The sequence below is a fragment of the Rousettus aegyptiacus genome, unplaced genomic scaffold (assembly GCF_014176215.1).
Source record: "Rousettus aegyptiacus isolate mRouAeg1 unplaced genomic scaffold, mRouAeg1.p scaffold_m13_p_12, whole genome shotgun sequence".
Lineage (NCBI taxonomy): Eukaryota > Metazoa > Chordata > Mammalia > Chiroptera > Pteropodidae > Rousettus > Rousettus aegyptiacus.
In genome coordinates this window covers 56215261-56223948 of record NW_023416287.1, presented here as the reverse complement: position 1 = coordinate 56223948, position 8688 = coordinate 56215261, and the positions used below count along the sequence as shown (strand labels likewise).

General features: G+C 37.3%; 1 pseudogene; it reads left to right on the top strand.

Annotated features, from left to right (window-relative positions):
• The first annotated feature begins 4576 nt into the window (after positions 1-4576).
• LOC118610303 lies at positions 4577-4694 on the top strand (annotated as a pseudogene).
• Positions 4695-8688: the final 3994 nt, after the last annotated feature.

Here is an 8688-nt window from a genome sequence, read left to right as displayed (position 1 = left end):
AAAGGCCCAAATATCTGACACATTCAATAACAGCAGGAAGGCTAGATTTAAGCCCATTTTTATTTTCCCTAATTCCTCACACCAATTATTGGACTTTTTACGCCTACATAAGCTAAGCAACAGGTGACATCCCCTGAAGGTGGGGGTGAGGTGAGGCTCTCTGTAGAGGAAGTTCCCAAGTTATTATATAAAAGTGAAAATACCCAAAGCATCAACAACAAAAGCAGTATGCCACTCTCAGAAACAGGCAAACATAAACTAGGCTATTGGAAATCAGGATAATGACTACCCTTCTTGTAAGAACAGGGACCGTCAGGGGGCCAAGGGGACTTCTGGGTTGCTGTTAATGATCTATCTCTTGATCTGGTTACATGTGGTTTGTACGTCGTTTGTGTACTTTTCTGTATTATGTTTACAGAAAACTCTATCTAAATTCCAGACACTGAAGAATGGTGGGCTGAGAAAAAAATTACTGCTGAAGGCCTGATCTTTCCTTTCTACCATGTCTTTTATTTCACCTTTGGTTTCACCCAGAAATTAAAAGAGAAGTTAAATTCTCTTGTGTTTTAAGAAGTTATTTATAGGTCTTCACTTAGATTGAGAAAATAAACGCTAAATGGAATGATTTTGTGAAGAAAATTACAAAACTTTCTAAGAAATAGAAAAAAAGATAAATAAACCAAGAAACATGTTTCAGTATGGCCAAAAAAGAATGCTATAAATTATTTCCAAATTAATTTATAGGTTAAATGAAATCCCAATTAAAATTCAAATAGGACTTCTTTAGAAATCAATAAAGCAATTCTAAAAGTCAAGAAGAAACAGAAAATAGTCAAAAATATTTTTAAAAGAAGAGAGATATTATTCTACATATTTTGAAAGGTAAATTAGGTTGCAATATCTTTAAACAGACACTGGTGTAAAATTTGTCAGAACACTGAAACAGAACAAAGAACTAGAAAAAGGCTCTAATATATATTAGAATTTAAGTAACCAAAAGCACAGTGAGAAAATAGACAAAATATATGGATAAGGAATTCGCAAACATGTATACAATAATACCATAAGACTGTTTAACTTCACTCAGGAATAGTAACTAAAACTATGAAATATTTTTAATCTATCAAATTTGCAAAGACTAAAAAAGTTTGATTTTGATAACACAATGTATTAGGGGTAGTGTAAAGAACCAATCATTCTCATATACTGCTGGGCAATGTGTAAATTGGCAGAACCCCTCCAACATTTTGACTCAGCAATTCCACTTCTAGCAATATATCCTACAGAAACGCTGGCATGTGTAAAATAACAAAAGAATAAAGTTATTTAATAAGGCACTGTTTGTAATAGCAAAAGATTGGAAATTATAAAAGTCTATCAATAGGGAGAGGTTAAATTATGATTCATTCTCTCAAAGAAATAATATGTAGCCCCAAATTAAGAATACTCTTGTACACTCATGAGATGGTTTAGTGATGGGGGAGGATGGGGTGGAGGAGGTTGAAGAAGCAGGTAGAGAGGGGATAAATGATAGATTTAAGTCCATGAAGAGGTAGAAGAAATGTGATCCAGAGCAAAGATGCAGGATTTGGTCAAAGAAGGAAGGATGCACCCTTTCATTGGTGGGAGAAAGAGGGAGGGAGGAAGAGAGAAAGAGGGAAGAAGGGCGAGAGAGAGAGGGAGGAAGGAGAAAAGAACCAAATGCAGAGCAATTAATAGAGCTTATTTTTCTCTTTTCCAAAACATTCTCTGCTTCAGTGTAATTAATCTGGAGGTCCTCCTTTCCCTTCCCTTTCTGAAATTCCCATTTCTCTAAAAGCTCCTAAGTCTCTAAGGCTTTTCATTGACATGTCCAGTCTCATACTATTCAAGAAGATACAAGATTAACAATCATTTTTAATTTAATATGCATTTATTGACTTTCCTGTAGGGACAGGATATAGTGTTTGGCTGTGATGGATACTAAGACCATGATAATGGTGAAGTCACATACATACATTTCCATTCTACAGGGTAGATTTTGATAAATATTATAGCAGATATAAAAGTGCTTTGAGAATATAGGAGAGAGAAAATACAATTATGATGCAAGCAAGGATTAAGAGGGGCTTCAAGGAAAAGGTAATATTTAAATGTGACCTTAAAGGAAAGATGGTACATTTAGATGGGTACAGATGGAAGTAAAGGAATTCCAAAAGAAATATGTGAGCTAAGTTATAGAGAAGAGGGAGAAAGCAAATTAAAGACAAATCCATTTAAATCATTTTTCTTCCATAACAATTTTATCCTTCCAACTCCCAAAAGTTAATTATTCATCCAACTTAACTTTTGAAAAGGGGATGTTTCAATCTCAATCTCATGTCTCAATGACCTCTGGGTGATTTCCTGCAGCCCTTTTGTACAAAAAAAGGAGGGCAGTATAAATGATATTCTAGCTCTTCAGAATAATGGAGAGGAGGTAAACCTTTGGAGAACACTGAGCACAAAATTCAGTGAATCTTTATGGAGGCAGAAATTTGTTTCTTGTAATTTCTCATCAGTTCCCTATCTGTCCTTCCTCTCATTCTACTACTAAAAATGAATAAAACAAAACAAAACACACACAAAAAAACACCTAAATTGAAAGTTAAAAGGGCATAAAACATAAGTAGAGCAAATTTTAAACACCATTTGAAATGTATACCTTCTCCTACATCTAAATTCAAGCCATGTAAGCATTAAGAAGACAAAAACTAGTTAATGGGCTTCAGTTGATATTATAGGTATGATATTATAGGTAGGTACAGATAGCTCCATTGGCTATCTGTAATCATGGTTTTCATCAGCACTTTACTGGAGAGAACCAATCACTAGGATGTGAGGGCAGGACAAAATGGTTCTCTGATTCATAAATTCACAAATATGCTTTTTTAGGTTTATTATGTTATAAATAATATCTTTTGCCTAGATTGAACAGAGTATTTGGAATCTACACATTTGCTTGAACCAAAGGCAAACTGCTGAAGTAAAAGGAGTTAGGTCTTCACAGGAATGCTAGAACATTTTGCAGTATTTTGAGCCACTTACAAGGCATCTGGCAAATGGAGTTGGAAAGCATGGCTTTTAGAATGCCTCTCCCCTATCCCTAAACCCTAAGCTGAAAGCATTATGAAGTGGTATTAAATAATGTATATTTATTCATATTAGGTGGGGTTTTTTTTCCTTGATAGTCTTTACACCCCATTTCTCTTTTCCTCTAATTAAATCATGGCTCTTGTAAGAGAATCTTTTGAACTCCATATCTACATAGACAAAAACAATGCATACCTATTGTATACCTCATTAATTGGGAAATATTTCCCCCATGTTTTCACTTGACCTGAATTTTTAGAAATGGGGTAGAGAGCAGGGGGAGATGAACTATTATGGTTCTAAAGTTGAGTGAGTCTCTCTTAGAATCGTGGCCTCCTTGCTTTAAGTATCGGGTCATTTGAGCTGTTCTTAGAAAATTCTCAAGGTAGATAAGGATTGAGATAACCCAGAGAAAGAGGGAAAAAATAAGTTGCTGCTTTTCAATTTTGGCTTTTTAATTGCATTGCTTACTGGGAGTCTGAATAAGATCCTTGCTGGTTAAGTGACCTCACTTCTGGGTATTTATCCAAACAAATCCAAAGCACTACTTTATGTGAATCCATATGTCCATTGCAGCATTATTTACAATAGCTAAGATATGGAGGCAACCAGGGTGTCCATCAGTTGGGGAATGGAAAAAGAAGTGGTACATTTATATAATGAAATGCTACTCAGCCATAAAAAAATAATGAAATCTTACCATCTGCAACAATACGAATGGTATTGTGCTAAGTTGAATAAGTCAGACTAAGGAAGACAAAAGCCATATGTTTTCACTTACTTGTGGAATCTAAAGAACAAAGTAAACAAACAGCAGAAACAAACTTGTAGATACAGAAAACATTTTGAGGGTTGCCAGATAGGAGGGGGATTGGAGGGTGGGTGAAAAAGGGGAAGGGATTAAGAACCCACATGTAATAAAGGCCATAAGACATGACTGCTTTCCATTTACTTGATCTTTCCTTTTGGGAAAAATTTGGCCTCAAGTCAGATCCATGGTTACAGTATTGCCCCATTTCTAATAGTTAACAAGACAATTTTGACACAGGGACTTCCTAGGAATGAGCCTTCCTAGCACTACATGACAACACTATCCAACCAAAAGGTAGGTCATCAGTGCATTCTTCAGATTGATTTATGACCGAAAGGGGGAACTGTGCACAAAAAAGGGGGGTTCTATGGAAAGTAACCTCACAGGGTGATCTGATCATAAATTCCTAACTGGGCGGGTCATGGTAGATAGTCATGCCCCCAGGCATATAACTTCTTTAGTAAAAGGTTTATTTTTGCCTTAAATAAGCTCTGTTCATTATTTCTGTGCATCAAGTTTAACACACCTTTGAAATTGGCTGTAACCACCTCAAGAACTCACAATATCTTGTTAATTATCCAGTAATCCAACCCTTGCCTTTCTTTCTCCACTCTTCCTTCTGTCTTCTCTTTAATTTTAAATGCATAAAAAAAAGTCTATGGCCATGCCACCCTGAATATGCCCAATCTTGTCTGATCCTGGAAGCTAAGCAGGGTCGGGCCTGGTTAGTACTTGGATGGGAGACCACCTAGGAAGACAGGTGTTGTAGGCGTTTAAAAAATATAAGATAGGGATGTGGTTCCAAAGAGTAGCAGTTAGCACGTCTACTTTACACGTAGAAGGGTTTGTGCCCCAGTGAAGCCATGGTCCATGGTCTACAGCCATGCCATCCTGAACAAGCCAATGTCTCATCTCGGAAGCAGGGTCAGGCCTGGTTAGTACTTGTTTGGGAGACCACCTAGGAATACCAGGTGCTGTAGGCATAAATAATAATAATAAATAATTTAAAAATACAAAATTAAAATAAATAAATAAAATACATTTAAAAAGTTGCAAAATTATATTTCTCTGGAATATTTGAGATCTTTTTTCCTGGCATATTTCATCAGTTTGGCTCAAATAGATGCTTATAAATTAAAAAAAAAATAATTCCCAAAGTTATCCAAAAAAAGCTCAGAGTAGCTTACTTTCAACCTAACCCAGGAATAGAAAGGTTAAAAGATTCTGTTCAAAATTCAAAATAGCTCACTCAAAGGTGAGAGTTGGTTGAAATAGCCATAATGTTCACCAGTCATTTTAAGAGGAGAGGGGTCATATGATTCTGTAATCATGCAGATCCTCAGTTCTTTAAAATGACTTTTTCTCTTCTCTTTTTCTTTTATCCAAACTGATCTGGAGCTCTCTTGCCTCTTTTCTTTTTTCTTCTGCATACTGTGTAGGCCTTAGGTCAGCATCAGTCTTAGGAACAAAGCCTCATGTCTGTTGACCACAGAAACAGTTTCAGTCAAATTAAAGATAATATCTTGCCTCTCTACACTCATGAAGATGAAACAACCCTACCAGCAACCTCTTGAAACCAGACAGAACTATGCCATGACTGACATCAGGACCTGATGCAATGATCGACTGCCTCTTACACTAGCCCCAACCAATCAGTAGAGTCCACGACCCCAACGTCCTTGGCTACTAATGAGTTTTTCCCTATATAGCCTATCTCCTACAGGTCATTGGGGAACAAGGTCTTTGAGCTAGAGCTTACCCGTGTCTCTGGGCTTGGTGGCATTTCCTAAAATAAACCTCTACTTTCTTTGCTTCAAACTCCTAACAGTGCTTCTTTTGGCTTTTTAAAAATATTTATTTTAATTAATTTCAAATATACAGTACATTGGTTAGACATCTATATAGTTCATAAAACGATTCCCCCAATTGCTCCCTCCCTCCCTGATCCTCCACCCAGCCAAAGTATTAACGCTAACTGTATTCCCTATGCTGTGCTCCCCATCCCTGTGTCTATCCATCAGCTACTAATTTGTACTTCTTTAACCCTTCACCCCATTCTCCTAGCCCACCAAACTTTCCTCTCCTCTGTCTGACACCAAATTGTCCATTATATTTGTAGTCTGTTTTTGATTAGTCTGTTATTTTTATTCCTTAGATTCCACATATAAGTGAAATCATATAGTGTTTATCTTTCTGTCTGACTTACATACCTTCTACATCCATCAAGGCAATATCTTTTTCCATCCCCTTCCTTTTAGTCTGTGTGTGTCTTTTAATCTGAAGTGAGTCTCTTACAGGCAATATGTAGGGGTCTTGTTTTCCTTTCCATTCATCCACTCTGTCTTTTAGTTGGAGCACTTAATTCTTTGCCATTTGAGGTACTTATTGACACAAATGTAGTTGCTACCATTCTTTATTCCTGTTTTCGATACATGTTTTTTCTTCTTAAAGAAGTTCCTCCAACATTTCCTATAATACCGACTTGGTGGTGATAAATTCTGTCATCTTATTTTTGTCTGGGAAGCTCTTTATCTGTCCTTCAACTCTAAATGGTAGCTTTGCTGGATAAATTATTCTTGGTTGTAGATCCTGGGTCTTCATGCTGTCGAATATTTTTTGCCAAGCCCTTCTGTCCTGTGTAGCTTCTTTTGAGAAATCAGCTGTCAGTCTTGTGGGTTTTCCATTATAAGTAACTGTTTTGCTCTTGCTGCTTTTAATAGTCTTTCTTTGTATTTAACCTTTGGCATTTTAATTATCATGTGTCTTGGTGTGGGCTTCTTTGGATCCCTGATTTTTGGGATTCTCTGAGCTTCCTGGGGTTTTATGTCCATTTCCTTCTCCAAGTTAGAGAAGTTTTCCATCATTATTTCTTCAAACAGCTGTTCAACATCTTGATTTTCTTTAGTTGCAAATCAGATGGATATTTTTACCCTTAGTGTCTCATATGCTTCTTAAATTATTTTTAGTCTTGGCATCTTATCTCTTGGCATCTTATCTCTTGCTGTTCTCATTGAGTGTCCTTGGCTTTCCTTTCCTCAAAATAGGGCATTCGATCCTTTTCTTTATTCACTTTGTTTATTTCTTTGTTTATTCCATTTACTTCCCATCTCAGATAATGTGTTCTTCAATTTGACTGGTTTCCTTTTATAATTTCCATTTCCATTTTTATGTTTTTTATCTCTTTGTTGAAGTTCTCACTGAACTTAACCAAAAGTTCATTGAGCATCTTTATAACTAGTATTTGGAACTCTGCATCTATTAGATTACTTGACTCCATTATATCTGGATCTCTGTTCTGTCCTTTCACATGGTTTCTGTTTGTCTTCCCATTTTGTGTGCCTTTCTGTGTCTGTTTCTATGTACTAAGCAAAGCTCCTTAGTTTCCTGGTCTTATTAGTGTGGATTTGTGAAGTAAGTTTCCAGTGGCACAGTCCTGAGAGGGTTTCAGCTGAAGGCCAAACTTAGCCCAAGCCCGTGCCCCTCTGGGGCCACCTGTTAAGATTCAGCAAACAATCCACAGATGCTGTGCTTATAGTTGCCTCAAAAGGCCACACCAGAAACCGAGGCCAGCTACCTCCACTAGTGTGAGTCTCAGCAAGGAGCACCAACCTTGCTGAGGATAAATCTGGATGTGGCTTGGCTGGGGTCTGAATTGGAGGAGGCGGGGTTTCAGGGAATCTTCTGGGCAGAGCGACCTCTGCTATCCAGTTTGATGATGTCAGGGCTATGAAGGAGCTGTGTCCAGCGTACTGGTAGGGGTAAGGCTCAACAGAGAACAATGGATACTGCCTGTACTTCTGTACCAAGCAAGTCTTGCCTCGACCCTCACTCTGACAGTGTCTCCCTGTAAAAGTCCCTGGTGCTCTCTGTGCACAGCCAAATCGACACTGGTGCTCAGAGTGAGCGGGTCCATCACCACAAAAATCTGCTTGTGATGCAACCCCTTTAAGAGGCGTCTGCCACTGCTGCAGCCTCTGTCTTACTCAGCCACTTGAGACCAGGCAGCCCCATATCCTCGCCCTTTCCTACCTTCTGCTGTTGCAGAGTGATTTCTTGGATTTCTCCCTAGTTGTATGGCTTGTTCATCTAGCTCCCAGGCAATTTTTCCTTGCTTCTGCTCTTTGTTTCCATCAAAATTTTGGTTTGGTTGCCAGAAGAATGAACAGAGCCTCTATCATCTATGCCATTTTCCCCCCCTCTGGCTTTTTTTTTTTTTTTTCTTTTGGCTTGATGAATGCAGGCAAAATGAACTCCTTAAGTTTGGTAATAATTCCAGTTCCAAAAAACTCTACATCATGGCCAAATATGTAGCAAAACAAGTCCATCAATTAATTACTGGAATCGATCTATTAGAATAGCATATTGTTTTTCTCTGAACAGTATGGCAGTGTTGAAAAAAGAGAAAAAATTCTGAACTTGGAAGGGGAAACCAGATAGAAGATCTGCTCCCTTAACTTAGCTGTGAAAACTAGATAAAGACATTTAACTTCTTTGAAGTTTAACTTAGTCATTTAAAAATGGGCATAATATGTCATGCTACCACTGTGGATTATTATGAGAATCAAATGATATCATGAGAGTACAATAAGGAAAATGAAGTCAGGAAACTTATTAATTGCAAAGAAAAAAATGAGTAAGAAAACAAGTCAACTGCAAACATATCATTTATAAAACAATTGGAGAAATTAGAACACTGCCTAACTATTTGATAGTACTCTTGTGCATAAGATATTGTGGCTACATTTTTAAAACAGCCCTTATCTTTC